Source organism: Carcharhinus amblyrhynchos, chromosome 22, assembly GCF_965287045.1.
Source record: "Carcharhinus amblyrhynchos chromosome 22, sCarAmb.v2.hapA, whole genome shotgun sequence".
Lineage (NCBI taxonomy): Eukaryota > Metazoa > Chordata > Chondrichthyes > Carcharhiniformes > Carcharhinidae > Carcharhinus > Carcharhinus amblyrhynchos.
The window spans coordinates 30,087,741-30,105,367 of record NC_137345.1 but is presented as its reverse complement, the minus strand read 5'-3'; the positions used below and the strand labels follow the sequence as shown (position 1 = coordinate 30,105,367).

The 17,627-nt window shown below is 44.0% G+C and overlaps 1 pseudogene; it reads right to left on the bottom strand.

Moving 5' to 3' along the window:
* Positions 1 to 17,149: 17,149 nt before the first annotated feature.
* Positions 17,150 to 17,330, bottom strand: LOC145357174 (U2 spliceosomal RNA; annotated as a pseudogene).
* Positions 17,331 to 17,627: the final 297 nt, after the last annotated feature.

The window sequence follows — 17,627 nt, the reverse complement described above, 5'->3', positions numbered from 1 at the left end:
ATCACATGGGAAAGCAGCAAACAGGGCGTATTCCTGCTGGACAGGCCGGCAGCATAGTGCTGAGCGGCTGAAATCAGTGCATGCCCCACACTGCTGGCTAGCCCCGTGACCTCCAATCACTGTCCTACCGACCTTCCTCCCTGGCAGGCCAACACCCAACCCAATTCCGATGACCAGCCCCGATCGGTGATCTCCCTCCCTCTGTTACCCAGTCCAATTGCAGAGTGGCAGCTGGACTCCCCACTCCCACTGATCTCCCCCTAAAGGGCCCATCCCTCATTAGGGCATACCCACCATTAGGCCCTGCCCCCTTGGCAGTACCCAGTGGGCAATGCTAATGTTCCCACTGGGCATTGGCACTTTGTCCCTTTATCACTGTAGCAGGTTTTCTGGAGATGTTCTTGCTTCAGGTGGTATAACTCTGGCCACATGCTGATCCACAGGAGACCAATATAGCTGTCTCTAAGGTTTTTTTCCCAGGTACATGCACCAGTTTTTTTTTTAGTCATTCACGGATATAAACATTGCTGGCTAGGCCTCTATTTGTTGTCCATCCCTAACTGTTACAGAGAAAGTAATATGAACTGTCTTCTTGAACTGCTGCATGCCATCTGATGTATGTACATCCAGAGTGCTGTTAGGGAAGGTGTTTCTGATGTTTGACTGATAAAGAGTGAAGGAACGGTGATGCATTTCCAAGTCAGAGCGGTCATGCCTTGGAGCAGTACTTGTATGTGGTCGTGTTCCCATACATTTCCTGCCCTTGTTCTTTTAGATGGTGGAATTTAGGGTTTTGAAAGGTGCTGTAAAAGGAGATTTGATGAGTTGCTGCTTTTTGTAGATGGTATGCACTGATGCCACTGTGCACCAGTGGTGGAGAGTATGAATGTTTATGGTAGTAGATAGCCCACTAATCAAGTCAGCTACTTCATCTTGGATAGTGTCCAGTTTTGAGTGTTATTAGAGCTGTAGTTATCCAACCAGATTCCATCACAGCTTTCTCTTGTACCTTGTAGACAGACATTGAGGAGATAATCCCCGATTTATTGATGGTGGAGAATTCAAATGTCAAGGGGTAATGGCCAGATTTTCCCTTGCAGGAGATGATCAATGTTTGAAACTTGTATGATGCAAATGTTACTCGTCACTTTTCAGGCCAAGCCTGAACCTTGTCCAATATGTGTCATATATGCTTCAGCATCTGATGAATTATTAATGCCATCGAGCACTGCACAATCATCAGCAACCATTCCCAGTTCTGACCTTATAATGAAGGGAAGGTCATTGCCATATCCTCCCCCATTCTTCATTGAAGCTGCGTTGTTCCCCTGCCTTTACAAGAATGATAGAGATTGGGACATGCTGTAAGTTTACAGATTGTGGGTGAACACAATTCTGCTGCTGATGGCCCAATGCCGAGTTTTGAGCTCCTAGATCTATTCTGAATCTATTCCATTTAGTATAATGATAGGGCTACACAACACAATGGATAGTACCCTCAGTGTGAAGATGGGACTTCATCTGCATGATGACTCTGTGGATATTGGTCCTACCAACAACGCCATGGACAAATGCAACTGTGAAAGGTAGATTGGTGAAGATGAGATCAAGTAGGTATTTCTCTTTTGTTGGTTCCCTGACAATCATCTTATGTGCAGTCTGGTAGCTATAACCTTTAAGATTCGATCAGCACATCAGTAGTGGTGCCAATGAGCTATTAAGGTGATCAGCATTGAAATCCCCAATACAGAATGCATTTGGTATCCTTGTCACCCTTACTGTTACTTCCATGTGGTGTTCAACATGGAGCAGTACTGATTTGTCAGCTAATCAAGGTGGTAGGTAGTAATCAGCAGGAGGTTTTTTTGTCTGGTTTGACCTGATGGCGGGTCTGAAATCATAAGATTCCCAGGGCAACTCCCATTCACCAATACACTTTTATGCTGGTTGATCTATAGTAATGGTAGTTCAGGAGGTAACCAGGGGTGGTGCTGAAAGTGTGAGGGATGTTGGCTGTGAGATATGATTTGGTGAGTATGACTGTGCCAGGTTGTGGTTTGACAGTGTGTGGGATGGCATTCCCAATGGTGGCACAAACCAAATGTGCTAGTGAGGACGACTGTGTTGGTTGACTGGCTGGGGTGTAACATTATAGTTTCAGTTGTTTTTATTCTTTCACAGAACCTGGGCATCACTGGCTAGACCAGCATTTATTCCCCAATCCAAATTGCCTTTAGGAAGGTGATGGTGAGCCACCTTCTTGAATGATTGCAGGCCATGCAGTGTAGGTACACTCACAGAGTTATTCTGATAGCAACGTCCAGGAAGCGTGGTCCATCTGATCTTATTGTTTACAACATTGGTTTGGTACAACTGAATGGTTTGGGTAATTTCAGAGGGCAGTTAAGAGTCAACCACCTTGTCAGTTGGTCTGGAGTCACACGTGGGCCAGGGCAAGTAAGGATCACAGATTTCCTTCCCCTAAAGGAAATGAAAAGCAGTTAGCTTTTTATGCAGTTTTATGGTCACTACTACTGAGACTATTTTTAATTCCAGAATTACTAATTAAATTTGCATACCACCAGCTGCTATGATGGGGTTCAAACTGATATCTCCAGAGCATGAAGGCCTCAAGAATATTAATCCATTAACACTAGAACTAGACACTTCCAAATAGACTTTTTATAGCCTTTTGGACTTAACATTAAGTTCAACAACTTCAGACCATGAACACTCTCCTCCATCACAACCTCCTTTTATAATACTTCTTTTCTTCTCAACACCTCCCCTTCTACCCCACATCCACAAGACCATCTATCACTTGTTCTTAAGTTTGGCTTTCACCCCTGTTTTGCTAGTAACACATTCTGTTATCTTTATGCCACTATTGGTGCCTTATTTGGTCATTAACTCCACCATCAACAGCCTCTTTATCCTGTGCCCATGACACCTTTTTCAAATCTCTTCTACCCCCCACCTATCTCTGACCTTTTGTTTTGCCATGATGTGGAGATGCTGGCATTGGATTGGGGTAAGCACAGTAAGAAGTCTCTCAACACCAGATTAAAGTCCAACAGGTTTATTTGGCAGCATTAGTTTTTGGAGCCTCAAGTTCCTTCTTCAGATGAGTGAGAACTTGTGTTCACAAACAGGGCATATAAAGATACAAACTCAATTTACAAGATAATGGTTGGAATGCATGTCTTTACAGTAATCAAGTCTTAAAAGTACAAACGATGTGAATGGAGTGAGGTCCACATTGTTCCATATTCACCAGAATTTAGAAGAGTGATAGAAGGTCTCATAGAAACTTATAAAATTCTAACAGGACTAGACAGAGTAGATTCAGAAAAAATATTCCCAATAGTGGTGGAGTCCAGAACTAAGGGTCATTAAGGATAAAAGGTAAACCTTTTAGGGTTGAGGTGAGGAGAAATTTCTTCAGCAGGGAGTGGTGAATGTGTGGAATTCACTACCACAGAAAGTAGTTAAGACCAAAACATTGTCTAATTTCAAGGAGAAATTAGATATAGCACTTGGAGCTAAAGGTATCAAAGGATGTGGGAGGAAGGGGTGAATAGGATATTAAATTTGATGATTAGCCACGATTATAATGAATAGCAGAGCAAGCTCGAAGGGCTGAATGGCTGACTCCTGTCCCTACTTTCTAGGTATGTTTCTATGTAACTGCCAGCACTTTTCTAAACTCCAATGCCTATAATCCGAACCAATTTAATCTTTCCTCATATGACAAAGCTGTTATCCCAGGAATCAACCTCTATACAAGGACATGCTTCCTCAGGTAAGGACACCAAAACTGCACACAATACTCCAAGTGTGGTCTCACTGATTCCCAATATTTGCAGTAAAACATCCTTATCCCTATACTCAAATTTCACTATGAAGGTCAACATAGCATTTGCCTTCTTTACTACCTGTTGCACCTACAGCTATTTTCAGCAAATGATGTAAAAGGACACCAAGGTCTTGTGGAGTCTCCATCTCTCTCAATTACAGCCAAGAATCTGCCTTCCTATTTTTGCTACAGAATTGGATAACCTCACATTTATCCACATTTTACTACATGTTCCATGCATAGTCCACTCACTCAGCCTTTCCAAATCATGCTGAAGCATCTCTATATCTTCCTAACAGCTCACCTTCCCACCCAACTTTGCATCATCTGCAAATATGGAGATCATGCATTAACTCCCTTGTCCAAATCATTAATATTTAATATGAACCATTGGGCTCCTGGCCCAGATTCCTAAGGAACTCCACCAGTCACTGCCTGCCATTTGGAAACTTACTTCAACTTTTTGCTTCCTGTCTGCTAACCAGCTTTCTATCCATCTCAAGACAATATTCACTATCCCATGTGCTTTAATTTTACATAGTAATCTGCTATGTGACACCTTGCCAAAAGCTTTCTGGAAGTATAAATAAACTACATCAACCAGTTCTCTCTGGTCAACTCCACTGGTTACATCCTCAAAGAATCCCATAGATTTATCAAGCATTATTTCCCTTTCATAAATCTGTGCTGACTTTGTCTGTTTTCCAAATGCTGAGCTATAAAATACTTGACAATGGATTCTAACAACTTCCCAACTACTGATGCTAGGCTCACTGGTCTGTAGTTCTCTGTTTTCTCTCTACCTCTCTTCAAATAGTGGACTGACAATAGCTGTCCTCCAATCCCTAGGAACCATTTCAGAGTCCAAAGAATTTTGGAAAATGACCACCGATGGATCTACTATTTCTAGAGCCACTTCGTTAAGTACTCTGGATTGAAGATTATTAAGCCCTGGAGATTTATCCGTCTTCAACCCCATTAATTTCCCCAAAACTATTTCTTCCCTTTTGCTCCTCACCTGAGTTTTTCAGAACTTTCATTACATTATTCATGTCTCCCTTTGTGAAGACAGAAGTATGAATTTAATTCCTCAGCCATTTCTTTGTTCCCATTATGAATTTCCTCCATTTCTGACTGCAAAGTGCCAGTATTCGTTTTTGTAAATCTTTTTCACTTTCCATACATGTAGAAACATTTACGGTCAGTTCTAATGTTCTCTGCTAGCTTTCTTTCATACTCTATTCTCCCCTTCTTAATTAATATCTTGGATCACATTTAAATTACTCCCAATCCTCAGATCTATAGCTTTTTCTTGTCAATTTGTATTTTTCTTTGAATCTAATACTATCTCTAATTTTGCTTGTAAATCATGGTTTGACCACAGTTCTCCTTCCATTCTTGCACCAAATAGAAATAAATAACTTTTGGAGTTCACCTATTTGTTCCTTGAATGTCTGTCATTGCCTATCCCATTGTCCATCCTTTCAGTAATATTCCCCAAACCATCATAGCCAATTTATGTCTCATACTATCATAGTCACCTTCATTGAGATTCAGGATTCTGGTCTCAGAATCAATTATCTCACTACCCACTTTGATAAAGAATTCCATCTTATTATGATCATTAATCCCCAAAGGTTTTCTCACAACTAGATTGCCAACTAATGCTTTCTCATTGCACAATACCCAGTCTAAGATGTCTCATTCGCCTATTGGCTCCTCAACACTTTGGTCCAGAAAACCATTCCTTACACACTCCAGAAATCCCTCCTCCAATGTACTGTGACTAATTTGACTCATCCAGATTAAAGTCACCCATAGTCACAGATATTCCTTTAGCACCTTCATCTCCGATTTCCTGTCTAATACTATTCCCCACATCACCACTACAGTTTGATGATCTGTACACCACCCCCAGAGTTTTTTTGTCCTTGGTGTTTCTTAACTCAACTCAGACAGTCTGTGCTAGTATCTTTTCTCAATAAAATATTAATACTTTCTTCAGTGGACAATGCTGCTCCACCAACTTTTCCTTGCTGTGTCTCCTTTCTAAATGTTGAATAGCCCTCAACGTTCACCTTGAAGCCATGTCTCCATAATCCCAACCATATCCCTTTACATCCAACCAATTCATCAGTTTTGTTTCCAAGCTCTGAGTGGTCTGATACAAAACCTTAAAGTTAGTTCTTTTAACATTCTTTGTCCCTTTTTTTACTATGTCCTTATCTGATTCTGGCCCTTGATTTCTCTGCCTATCACTTTTCTTATTAAAGTTGAGCTTTGGGGCTGGATGATCTTGTTGAAATATCTTCTTTCATCTTGTGGATCCTTGAATTATTAAAGATTGTAACTGGGATGCTTTAAAAGTAAGCCATATAGTCAGCTATAAATTAACTTGCCAGAAATACCTCAGTCCCTTTAAAAGTTACCTCCTGTGTGCGATTTACATTTATATTGCCCACTGTGAATGGACGTGATTAATGAAGGTTAGAGAGTAGACCTTTTACATAACATACTCTTATTTTCAAGCTTAGTGAAGCTTTTGCACATTCTGTGCAATGGCACTGCATGACAATGTAAGGACTGGCAAGAAATCTGTGCAAGGGGCAAAATAAGATCATGGGATTTAGTATTTTTGGTTGCTGAGTATGGAATTCATGGGACAAAAATGGATAAGTAAGCTTTTTTATTGCAGATTTCTATTTTGGAATTTTATATTGTTCCAACAACAATTCAAAAACTCTAGAACATAGAACAGTACAGCACAGGAACAGGCCATTCATCCCACAATATTGTACCAAGCATGACACCAAATTTAACTCATCCCTTCTGTCCTTGGTTCATATCCCTCTATTCCTTGCATATTCATGTGCTAATCTAATAGGCCCTTAAACCCCCTGCTCCCCGTCATATCCACCACCACCTCTGGCAGTGCATTTCAGACACCTATTGCTCTGTGTAAAAAAAATTGCCCCTCACATCTTTCCCCCTCTCAGCTTAAATGCATGACCCTCTAGTATTATTCATTTCAACTCTGGGAAAAATATTCTGATTGTCAACCCCAAATAAACGAAATTTCTATATCCCTGCTCTTCGTTCTTATTTTCACTTTTAATACTGTTTAATGTTTCACAGATTCAGTGATACTGTTGTGAATAATCTCCATTTCTGACGGCAACACTGATGCACTACACTGTTGATCACATTCATTCTCTCTCGTTCCTCCTGAGCAGTCTACGGCTGAACTCATCTGTTCATTACCATGTCACAATTTATGGAGAATTTAACTGCTATTGCACATTTCCACCCTCTTAGTCTTCTTTATTAGCTCATTTGTATATTGTGGAGACACAGACGCTTACCTGCAGTCTGGAGGGTTTTAATGCTCAGATGTGTCAGCATCTAATCACCATATGATTTATTTAATTTCTATTCATTTTACCCTGTGCTGTGCTGGGCAACGAGTCTTGAATCATCATCTTGCATTCTCAATTAAGAAAATGACGCCTTAATGCTCTTTTAATCTCGCTGTCTGTGAGTTTTCCCCTCCCATGTCATCTTCCTGATCTTTCCCAGGCAAAATGAGAAAAATCAATTCATTTCCCTCTTAGTAGCTTCCTCTCTTGTCCATATTTATGAACTGTATGGCAGAAGGCCCGAGCTATTCCGATTGGCCCCAGTCTGGGAAGGAATAAATAAGAAAGGCAAGACCGTGGGCCCGATTTTAGCATTGTGTTGTGCCCGTTTTCAGGCATGAAAACATGGTAAAGTTGGTTGTGAGCCATTAACGTGACCTGCGCCCACGTCCACGCAGGTGCCCACTTTACCGAGACCCTGGAATGGCCGCGATCCGATTCACGCCCGAAACGGGTGCAACGGCAATTTAAATGCATTTGTACACATTTCAATTGAATTATTGAACTGCCCACCCAACTTTATCAGCATTTTCCCCTTTACCATTGTGTTCACGTGTCCAGATTCGACGCAAAGCAGACATGCTCGAGAAAGGTCTGTTTCGGGCACACCAACTGCTGAAGGGGTAAGTTCAGAGCTTCCAACGGCTTCCTGACTCAGATCGGTGGTGGTGGGGGGAGGGAGGTGGGTCAAATTATTCTCTGGTGATAAGTGGGGGGGAGGAGAAGGTGGGTCGGACGTAGCTCTGGTGGATGGGGGGGTGAGGGAGGACAGGTTGCTCTCTGATGGGCAGATTGTCATCTGGTGGGGGAGGTAGGAGGAGGCGGGTCAAATGTAGCTCTGGGGGTGAGGGGCGGAGGTCAGATGGATCTCTGGTGTTTGGGGGGAGGGAGGCCAGATGGATCTCTGGTGGGGGGGGAAGGGGGGACTGCTGTCACTCTGCGGGTGATCGGTGGGAGGGAAAGGGAGCAGAGAGTGGTGATCAGTCTGAGTAGGGGGAGTGGATAAGGGAGATAGTTATGTTGTGGGGGTGGGGGTGATGCCTGTGGGGCCATTGTTCCTGCTTTTTGCTCCCGGGCCACTTTTTGTGTCCCAGGAGCGATGTGACAGTGGCGTGATTTTCAATTTTTTTCCTCACTGCGCATACGAAGTTCAAGTTCTGATGTTTTCGGGCATGCTAAGCCCTGCCCACAGCACGATTCAGACTTGTGTATTTTTTCAGGCTGAGTGCTAATGGCGACGACTGAGAGCAGATTTCCAAGTCAGATCTGAATTGCACCCAGATTCAGCACTTAGAATGAAAATGATAAAATCGGGCCCCTTGTGTCAACACTGAAATATCCAGTGATCAATTGATGATTTAGGAGGAATATTTTCAAATTAATTATTCCAAAATCCAATTTCAAATGAATATGTGTCATACTTCTCCTCAAGACAGGCAGCACAGCGACAGTGATTAGAACTGCTGCTTCACAGGGCCAGGGATCCAAGTTCGATTCCTGGCCTTGGGCCACTGTCTTGTGTGAAGCTTGTACATCCTCCCCGTGTCTGTGTGGGTTTCCTCTGGGTGCTCCGGTTTCCTCCCACAGTCCAAAAGACGTGCTAGTTAGATACATTGGCCATGCTAAATTCTCTCAATGTACCCAAACAAGTACCGGCGTGTGGTGAATAGGGGATTTTCACAGTAACTTTACTGCAGTGTTAATGTAAGTCTACTTGCGACACTAATAAATAAACTTTAAACAAGAGAGAAAAAAAGTATTAGTTCAACTTCAGAGGTGTCTGTAAGTAATCCGGCAAAGCAGTGTTTGTGTTGTTCTGCTTTCAATTATAGTTGAAGTCAAGAGAAAAATTTAATTGGAATTGAATTCTAGATAGATATCAATACTGGTGGAAATTAAGCGCACAATTTTGCCAATAACCATATGGGCATGACCTTATCAAAAAAATTCTAAGTGCCAAATGAGCAAGAAAACAGGAGTGAATGGTGTTGGTTTTTTCAGTGAGTAGCAAGTCACAACCTTGCGGCACTTAGTGCGAAAAGGAGCCTTGATGCGATTCTTGCAGGAATGGACCCTTCGGGCACGTGACTTGCTTAAAGTGTCTGCAGCTGTACAGCATTAACAATGGAGACTTGCATATAAGCAATGGACTCACAGGCAGTTACAAGAAAATGGCACCATGAAGAACGGCTCCAAGTTTCATGGAGGGAGAACTGGGCTGGCTGCTGGATGTAGTCGAGAAGAAGAGGGACATTTTTCTTCCCCCCCCAAGATGGCCAAAACTCGGGCAGGCAACAAGGTCGGTGAAATGGTGGTGATGGTAGTCAGTGTCTGTGTACTGACTCATAGGACTTGTCGCCAGTGTTGGAAAAAACTGAATGACCTCGTTAAGGCAGCAAGAGTGACTGTCCATCTTATCCTGCCATCGATCCTGTTGGTGGTGCCTACAATGTGGATCCACGCCCTGATACCCGTGGACTTCCAGCACCTGATCTCCTAGGGCCTGCCTTCAACCCCTCTCCCCTTGCCTGCTGAGGCACAGCCCCGACAGACCGTACTAACTATCCGCACCCCGTCACCCCGTGCCCTTCCAGCTATCAGGCTTTCAATTCTTCCTTTTGTCCCCCCAGGAGAAGATGGCCCGTAATCACCAATAGGAGGTGGAGGTGGTGTCCTAACTCCCTTTGAGGAGAGAGCCCTTGAGATTGTGTGGTGGAAGTGGGGTGGAGAGGGGGACGATACCAGAAAGGCCCGATGTATCGGGGCCATCTCCGACAACAAAGGACTCAAGGTTCAGTGCAAGTGAGGGACAAGTGGTGGAGGGGCATGAGGGGAGGACCCTGAGTGACAGCTAGTTCAATGTGTGACCAGGAAGTGAGCATTCACAAAACCTTCATTTGTAGGACACATCTCAAGTAAATGGCATGCTGCCCAGATATTTGTCCCTCCTTTGCACTGAACCTTGTGCCTTTTGTTGTGGGAGATGACCCCAATGCATCACACCCCACCCCCCACACCGCTGCTCCCGCTGAGATGCCCCATGACAGTCTGAAGGAAACCATGGAGGAAGACCCTGAGGAGTTTTCCATGCCCAGCACAATCCATTTGATAGATGCTTCCTCCACACTATCCACCAGCGCAGATACCATCGCCTCAATGGGACAAGTTAGCAATGAGGTTTTTGGGTCACTCTCTGGTGCGCACAACACTGCCATAGTTGTACATCGGGTGGAGACGGGAATGCCTTAGTGCTCAGGTGTGCAGAAGTCTGCCGGTGGCAAGGAGTCAGCAGGCCCCAAGCCAGGAGCCGGGCCGCTGGGATCGGTTCTTCCTCAGCTGCTGGAAATGCAGTAGTGGAGTTGGGGAATGCAGGAGGAATGTCAGTGACACTGCAGCAACTGCAAGGTTGTTGGGAGGAGTCCCGCAGTGCAGGAGATGGTGCCAATCTTGCATGGTACCCCAGTCAACACTGCAAGGGTGTGGTCCACAGTGGAAAGCCTGAGGCACAAAATGGTTGTCATAGATGGCAGGGTCCAAAGCATGGCCGAATGACATCAAGGCTCATTAACTATGCTAAACCTATCACTACAACCATTGTGCAGGCCCAAAATCTGCAGTGTGATGAAGGCAACCTACTGGCTGCTATGTCCTGATGCCTGTGATGTGCTGGGCAGACGTATTCTCGTAGCCCGAGGCCAGGAAACACTCTGCCTCATTACTGCCCTCTCCTCAAGGGCAAAAGCACCCTCAGGAACTTGCATTGCTGGAGTTGGTGCAGGAAAAGAACAAAGAACAAAAGCAGCCCAGGAAACAGGCCCTTCGGCCCAACGAGCCCGCGCCGCCATTTTAACACTACCAGTCCCCCCTCCACCCATGACCCTTATCTATTGTTTTATGGCCATCCACATTGAGGGAAACTAATTTAGGGACAATTTATTCCTGCCAATCAGCCTAACAGCACATCTTTGGGGTGTGGGAGGAAACTGGAGCACCCGGAGAAAACCCACACAAGCACGGGGAGGATGCGCAAACTCCCACAGACACCGGCCCAAATCCATGTGTCTGCAAAGCAAACAGTGATAGTCACTGAACTGTCGTCTTGCCCAGCATCTGGTCCAGTTTAAGCACACACTAATGACATGAAGCACTAGGCCACTCTCGAACAATCAAGAGCAGCCCAAGTATGACCCATTGTGTGTATGCCCCTTATTGGACAACAAGGTGGATTCTGAGTGGTTGACACCCTTAGAGTGTCCTGAGAGGAGACCTTGGAGTGCATCCTCCCTGTGGGTGCCAGGGGACCCTGACATAACTCCTGCATGTCACGAGGTGCCTGGAGGGAGATCAAGGTGCCTGGTCCCCATGTGGCCCACATGCTGATGTTACCCACAAGAGTTTTTGGTGCGGTCATGCACAAATTCTGCAGAATCAAGTCTCCATTGTGGGACCCAACTGTCCTATGGTGGCCACACGGCACTCGCGTGTCAGAGCCATAACACCAGACAGAATGCGAGTGCATCATCCTGCGCTCTACTCTGATGAGTGACTCTGCCTGATGTTCTCCTGTCTGCCATTGCTTTTCTACGAGTGAGCTGACAGCCACTTCGAGAGTCTTATCATCTGACTGGGACTGAACAGGTGGCTGGTTTCCAGCAGCCTTCCAATATCGGAGACCTGGTCTCCAATTGCTGTACCGAAGTGAGGTGTTCACCAGAAAGTGATTATAACCTTGAGCTATGCTCCACTGAGATGTATTTCTCTGTGCTGGTGGAGGTTGCAGAGTGACCGTTCTTCCTGAGCCCCTCCATCCTCAGACATGCGTTGGGGGCTCGGGGAGCTGCTGGGCTGGCTAACTGGCTGTGGTCTCTGGTACCTGCAAATGACAAAGAGAACATTTTCATGGATCAGCTGAAGCTAATCCAGAGTACATTGCACTCACTTTGAATTGCAGAATTGGATGTGTACAAGGCTGTTGTGAGAGGCCAAGCTTTGCGTTGTCGTAGGATTGATCCCGGTCCTGGATGGCGAGCTCTTTGGCAGCCTCCTCAAACTTGTTGAAGGCAGTGATCTCTGCCACCCCTCGCTCTTGCTTGTTGTGTGCAAGTTTGGTCTGTATGGAGACAAAGGAAAGAGATGTGATCGGGGGGATGGAGCAGAGTTTGGGTGAAATACATTTCCTTGTGTACGGTGCGCCTTACCCAATAGACCTCGAGATTAAAGAGTGAATAACAAGTCAGATAGGATGGAGGTGTTGTAAAGGCCTTGTTGAGTGAGTGAGTGTTGGCATGTGTCCCACTCCACTAAATGTGTGAGATCAGTGAGTAGCTGTTTGAGTGTATGATGCCATGCTGAGAGAGGGTCTACCCTGGCAGAGCGGATGAGATCATTAACTCCCTTCCTGTACTGGATGGCATTTCATGGGTGGATAGTAGCCACACTGACCTCCCGGTAGGTGAGCTTGGTGTGCTGCTTTGAGCTGTCCCTGGGGTAAAGGTCATTCCAATGGGCCAGCACTCCCTGACTAAAGATCTTTAGGACCTTGGCAGTAAGCTGGTGCTGCCATCTCTTCAGGCTGTTAGCCATTTTCCTCTGAGTTCTGGACATCCTGCACAGTCTGGTGAACACAGTGAAAAGTATGACAACACCAGGTTTTAACCCAGGTGTTGTCAGACTTTTCACTGTGTTTACGCCAGTCAGAGACTCTTCCCGCTCAAAAAAGACAGTAGGACTAGGGGGCACAGCCTCAAGATAAAGGGGAGGCGGTTTAGAACGGAGTTGAGGAGGAACTTCTTTACTCAAAGGGTGGTGAATCTCTGGAATTCTCTGCCCATTGAAGTGGTGGAGGCTGCCTCGCTAAATATTTTTAAGAAGCGGGTTGATGGGTTCTTGATAAGAGAGGGGATTAAGGGTTATGGGGAGAGGGCGGGAAAGTGGAACTGAGCCACAACAGATCAGCCATGATCTTATTGAATGGCGGGGCAGGCTCGAAGGGCTAGATGGCCTACTCCTGCTCCTATTTCTTATGTTCTTATACCCACAGTCTGGTGAAGACAGACTGGAGAGAGTAATATGAGAGCGCTGGGCTGGTATTTAAATAAGATGCCAGGACCTTTGAACCCTCCAGTTGAGGGCAGGCGGATGAATCAATTGCCAGCCTGCCAGGAGAGGTCGAGGGGAATTTGTCTGAACTATTAATGAGGTTCCAAGTGTTGAATCTGGCTGGGATCCACCATTCTGGTCAATGGGATGGATCCTGCCAGATCCACCTGCCACTTAGTCTCATAAATGGGAGAATTCCATCCTTAGACTTTAAAACCAGAATTGACTGTTAGAATAGACAGATTATGATGCTCCTTACCTTTACCACTTCTTTCACAGGTACTTTATGTTGTAAAGTTTTGGACTGATATTCTCAGTACGCTTTGCTATGGTGCTGGAAAAATGGAGTGCAGTTGAATTATTCCCCATCCACTAATACCCAAAGAGTGGTGGTTTGCCATGCCCCGGGTTATTAAAATGGCCTGGAAGAAAGACCCAGCACTAGGTAAAGCTTAATACCTGGAAAGGAGGAGGAGAACTGAAGGTAGACTGCTGCAGACTTGTGAGGCCTGTACCTATACCTTTATAGCCACCAGTCTCGAGAGCTTATGGCTGTGCTGGAGTTGAAGATTATGCTGGCCTAACTCCTCTTCAGTTTGTTGCTGAGTCCCTTCAAATTTATTTTCAGGGCTTCTTAGAATATTCCTCTGTGTCTGGATATCCGATGGCTATAATATGAGGAAGAAGGAAACAGGAATGCCTACTGAATGCCAATTAGTGCCGTAAACATCAGCTTAGCTGTGCCCTATTCAGTGGCAAGACTGAAGAAATCCAGGCCATTAGTAATTAACATTGTTTTTCTTATTTGTTTATGGATTGTGGGCATCACTTGTTGTGCCAGCATTTGTTGACTATCCCTGAGGGCCTTTAAGGGTCAACTCACGTCGCTGTGGCTTTGGAGGCACATATAAGCCAGCCTAGCTAAAGATGGCAGATTTCCTTTCCTAAAGGACATTAGTTAACCAGTTGGGTTTTTATACAATGGTTTCATGGTCTTCATTAGAATTTTAATTCAAGATTTTTTCTATTGAATTCAAATTTCACCATCTACCAAGGTTGGATTCGAACCCAGGTCCCCAGAGCATAACCTTGGGTCACTGAATTACGAGTCCAGCGACAATACCACCTTCCCTGTATTATATGGAATTATTGAACAAGTTAGATCAACTATATTGCTAAAGGTGCAGCATACGAACTATTCTCTGCTCAATACGACACCAAACAATTCATTTATTCACTGAGCTATCATCATTTCTTTGATTTTAACAAACATTTCTCTCCCTCCCTTAAGGCAGGCTGCTACATTAAAGTGGATCTGTGTATGAAATTCAGATGACTACTGACAAATCTCCACTCACTGTTATACAGGACACAAATCACATGTAGCCCAAAGACAATAACAATCGCTTTTAGAAGGCATTGCCTTCGCCACCAGGCCACTTGGCATCATAAGATTGTGATTTCAAAGACTGACAGATGATCCTATTGATAGACATCAATTACAATATGAACACTTTGACTGATGAGAACTGAAATAGTTTCTTTTGGGAAGCCTTATGCATGAAATAAATTAAGTCTTTTTGACAGATTTGAGAAAAGTAATTGTGAAATAAATCATCAGGACAGGCAGTGATGCATTCACAGATCATGCAATTTGCGGATACACAGATTAAAAACTCCCATTTCAAGTAAAATACTAAAGAAAATGTGGAAACAGTTCTATGGCTTTGTTTATTGTAATCAACTTCACTGATCATATTTAAAGTTTTAATGATTCAATTTGATGAATACAATTTATACGTGACTTGAAATTTCAGATTTAAAAATCGAGTGTGGTACAAATAACTTCAGAGCAATTCCAAACCTTTTTGTTGATATAATTAATTATTCCTCCAGACTGACGTAAAAGAAATTTTGTTGAAGATTTAATCCATAATTACATTGGAATTATGGAATATTATTCCATGTGGAATTTATGGAATGCATATATTCCATACATTTATGGAAATTTGAAATTTATTTACAACAATCACCATTTTCATGAAATTTTAGAAAGTTTGCGCAGAATTTTCCATCCTCCTTCTGTGCTCCATGGCATATTTTCCAATGGCAGAGGTAGTTCATCATTGGCCGGCTGTGGAGGTGAATCATCATTGGTCACCAGTGGGATTTTCCAGTCCCACCGATGTCTGGAGCATTTTGTGTGGCCCACCCACCCTGCCACCGGGGAACCTACCGCAGGAGATCGCTTTCATAGAACCAGAAGACCTCACTGGTGGGAAGGGCCGGAAAATCCTCTCCCTTCTGTTTGTATTGGTCAAGCAAACTTACAGAGTACTGACCTAAGCTGCAACAGTATTCATTAGAATGCTTATGCATTGCTCTGCTAACAAAGTATAAGATGATGAAGGAAGGAGGACTTACATTTCTATAGCACCTTTACAATTTCAGGATGCCCCCAAAACACTTTACAGCTGATGAAATACAGTGTAGTTGTTATTCTTATGAAAGGAGCACAGTTGCCAATTTTTGTACAGTCAATTTCCACAAAGTGCTATGCCCACCCGTGATTTCCGAAATCTCATCAAAATGCTGATTGTTATAAATAAATTCCATATTTCCATGGGAAGGCAAGATTGTCAATTTTTTCAGTGATGTCAGCTGAGGGACAAATATTGACCAAGACAGGGGAGAGAATGCTCCCTAAGAGAAAGGTAAAATAACTGCAGATGCTGGAATGTGAAACAAAAACAGAAAATGCTGGAGAAATCAAGAAGTCTGACAGTAACTGTGGAGAGAGAATGAAGCCAATGTTTCGAGTTGGGGTGACCCTGTGTCAGAGCTCTGCTCTTTTAGAAACATTTCCATTGGATCTTTTACATCCACCTGAAAGGGCAGACGGGTTTAATGTCTCATTCAAAAGAAACAATATTTGACTGAATATTCTTCCCTCAGTGTGGCAAAGAAATGTCAGCGATGCACTCTGACCTCTGCTGTGAGTCTTAAACCCACAACCTCCTGACTCAGTGCTGCCAAATCAGCACTGAGAAATATTTCCATGGTTTAGTTAGAGACGTTGTGGTGATTATCCCTGTAAGGGCAATAGCAGAAGAGGGTCACCTGGCTGGAGGGACCAACTGGGACTGAGAGTGGATAATCACCTCAGGAGGTGGAGTCTTCACTTAGGCAGAAGACATAGAAGACATGTAGGGATTGGGGCAGCCTCGTTACAGCTTTTCCTTGTTAACAAATATCCTTTGTGATCCTGACAAAGCCTGCAGTGTGCATCACTACATTGGCAATGAGGATGTGATGAATTATGAGGATGCTGCCTGTGGTCTGAGATGCCTGAGTAGTGAGATGTTGCCTGACCCTGAGGGACAGGCGCAGAGCAAACCAGAATTGGCCGGTACAGTCAGAAATTTAGAAATATGTAGAAAAATATAAGAGGAAATAACTCTCAGAAACAAGTCTGAGAGTTTAAGGAAAATAGAACTTTGGTTGAGGAAAAACAAAAAGTTGCAGCAAGGCTCTTTTAAAGAAAAGGGCACACAGAAAGCAGTGAAGAAGAAAAACTGCCCCATAGAGCTAGCAGCCAGAAGAGCTGTGGTTTCAAGTTTGGGAGGAAGGAATTTGGATAGAAGGCAAGAATTTTTTGTTGTTGTTTATACATCCAATTCAATCCAATCGAAGTCCAATTCAGATCTCAGCAAGTGAGACATTCCTGATCCAAGCTGACAAGACAGGCCTCTCTTGAGCTGTCTTGGGCTTGATCGACATGATCCAAGCTAATTGGAGCAGTCATTGCATCTTCTCCAAGGCTCGATCTCATTTGCATCTTAGCCAAAAGGCTGAGATACTGCTTTAAAAAATTGCTTCAAATGAGGCCTCATGACTTCAAACAAGTGCAGCACACATTGATAGTACACTTGATCTTAGCCAAAAGGCCAAGAAGCGATAGGAAAGAATTGCTGCAGTTGAACAATTTCAAAAGCTAAACAAAAATGGCTGGCACTCGCAAACGGTGCTGCAGCTTTAAAGGTAAAACAAAAAGTTTAATTGAGACACTCTGTACCTGCACTGATACATTTATTGCAAAGTACACCTACATAGGAAAGCTGAAAAGATGACAGACTTAAAATAGTAATGCATTGAAAGAGGTAATGCATTTAAAGTGTGTGATAGCGTGGCCCTGTAAGGGGTGATTGTTCAAGAGTCACATGACCTGCCTAACACCTATTGGAATAGAGCACATG